Source organism: Penaeus vannamei, chromosome 15 (genome assembly GCF_042767895.1).
Source record: "Penaeus vannamei isolate JL-2024 chromosome 15, ASM4276789v1, whole genome shotgun sequence".
In the NCBI taxonomy this organism is placed as follows: domain Eukaryota; kingdom Metazoa; phylum Arthropoda; class Malacostraca; order Decapoda; family Penaeidae; genus Penaeus; species Penaeus vannamei.
In genome coordinates, this window is record NC_091563.1 from 18,192,622 (window position 1) to 18,195,121 (window position 2,500).

At 40.0% G+C, this 2,500-nt stretch overlaps 1 protein-coding gene across 1 annotated transcript in view; it reads left to right on the plus strand.

The window, feature by feature from the left end:
* Positions 1-2,500, plus strand: part of LOC113816067 (DE-cadherin-like) — a 51,372-nt gene that overhangs the window by 38,812 nt on the left and 10,060 nt on the right. The gene's annotated exons all lie outside the window — the stretch shown is intronic.

Here is a 2,500-nt window from a genome sequence, read left to right on the forward strand (position 1 = left end):
CTGCGTGCCAGCTGGTAGAATCTTCTAGAATGGGTTGTGAAAGTAAGTCAGGTGATATGTATACCCTTCACTTGCAAGACAGCTGCTTCCTATTAGCTAGATGATGATGATTATGATGAAAAACACAAAGACACCATAGACTGTAGACATACACGTGCACAGAGTAGTTAAAATCACCAAACTGGAAGAGTACAGTTTAGGCTACACTTCCGGTGTTACACGCGAGGGCTCTGCACGCCGTCGCACTTCGTCCGGGGTCGCACCTGTTTAGCGCTTCTTTCACGCTTTTTTTTTTTTTACCTATTTTGCCTTTCCGGTATTCGAGCCAGAAGTATTCTTTTCGAAACCCTGCTGGAGACCAGAATCTTAGATTTCGAAACCCTGCTTGTAACCAGAGGAATAGGTTTCGAAACTCTGTTTGTGGCCGGTAGGAATGTTTTCCAAACCCTGCTGGAGACTAGAATCATAGGTTTCGAAACCCTGCTTGCAGTTGGATCCGCGAGATAGTTGCCAAGCAGAGCGATTAGCGGCGAGGCGAAGTCGCCATAATTGCCGGGGCGGGAAGGGCGCAGGCACGAGGCAGCCAACTTTTTCCCCCTCTGTGCCTGGGAATTTTGCTTCCCCTTTTTCTGCTCCTCCAGTTTTCTGGGAGGATAAATGTTATCATGTTCTAGAAGAGTATGTTTATATATTTTTTTCCGGAATGCGCGTTTAGTTCAGGGATGTCGTGATGAAGGCTAAGGTTTACGGTTTTGTGTGTGTGTATGCGTGTGTGTACGTGTGGGTGTGTCTGTGCGTGCGTGTGTGTACGTGTGGATGTGTCTGTGCGTGTATGTATGTGTGTGTGTCTGTGTATGCGTGTGGGTGTGTCTGTGCGTGCGTGTGTGTACGTGTGGATGTGTCTGTGTGTGTATGTATGTGTGTGTGTCTGTGTATGCGTGTGGGTGTATCTGTGCGTGCGTGTATGTGTGTGTGTCTGTGTATATGTGTATGTGTCTGCGCGCGCGCGTGTGTGTGTGTATGCGTATGTGTACGTGTGTATGTATGTGTGTGTGTGTGTGTGTGTGTACGTATGTGTGTTTGTGTGTATACGTATGTGTGTTTGTGTGTATACGTATGTGTGTTTGTGTGTATACGTATGTGTGTTTGTGTGTATACGTATGTGTGTTTGTGTGTGTACGTATGTGTGTTTGTGTGTATACGTATGTGTGTTTGTGTGTATACGTATGTGTGTTTGTGTGTATACGTATGTGTGTTTGTGTGTGTGTATACGTATGTGTGTTTGTGCGTGTGTATACGTATGTGTGTTTGTGTGTATACGTATGTGTGTTTGTGTGTATACGTATGTGTGTTTGTGTGTATACGTATGTGTGTTTGTGTGTATACGTATGTGTGTTTGTGTGTATACGTATGTGTGTTTGTGTGTATACGTATGTGTGTTTGTGTGTATACGTATGTGTGTTTGTGTGTATACGTGTGCATCTGTCTGTCTCTGTATAAACGTACACTTCCCCGCCCATCCTCCTTCTCCACTCGGCCCCGAACTGATTCCTCCGCCCACGACATGTTGTCCCCCGACAGGCGAGTCGTGAGGCCGCCGCACCCCGCTAAACCACTCCCAACATGGCAACATACCTCCGCAGCATCTGGTTTACGAGCAAAGTCTTCGCTTTATAGTAAATCTGATGATGCAACTCCGGGGAGAAAATTCCTCTCTGGTCGGAGCGATGGCGCCCGATTTTTTTTTTTTTTTTTTTTTTTTTAGGAGGGGGGGATAATGTTGATGAGGATGAGGATGGTGGCGAATTTTTGTTCTTGTTGCTATTGTTGTCGTTATGATTAACGTTATAATTAGTTTTTATGAATGTTATCATTATCATTATTATTGTTGTTATTGATGTTGCTATTATTATCATTATTATTATTATTATCATCATTATTATCCTTATTACTTATTATTATTATTAGTTTATGACCATTACCAACTTTGCTAGTATTTTCTCGTTATCCTATTCATTACTACTACTTTTATCATCATAATTTATATCAAGAATACTCTCGCCATCATTATTATCATGTTAACGAATTTGCTATAATTATTTTGATAAATTCCTTATTATCATCATCTTTATTAGGATACTTTTTATCAGCATCATCATGTTATTTTATTTACTATTATTATTATTATTATTATTATTATTATTATTATTATTATTATTATTATTATTATTATTATTATTATTATTATTATTATTATCATCATCATCATCATCATCATCATCAGTATCATAGCTATTCCCGTTACCTCATTATCTTTATCGTTATTGATGTTGATATCACTACCATCATAATGTTATCAGAGTAATAACAAAAATAGTAATAATGTTGCAAGTGCTAACCATGAGAATGCTCATAATGATGATTATGAGAAAGAAAAAAAAAGAGAAAAATAGACAACATGGAAACTCACGCGGACACACAAGTCGAGTTGCCAACGCGC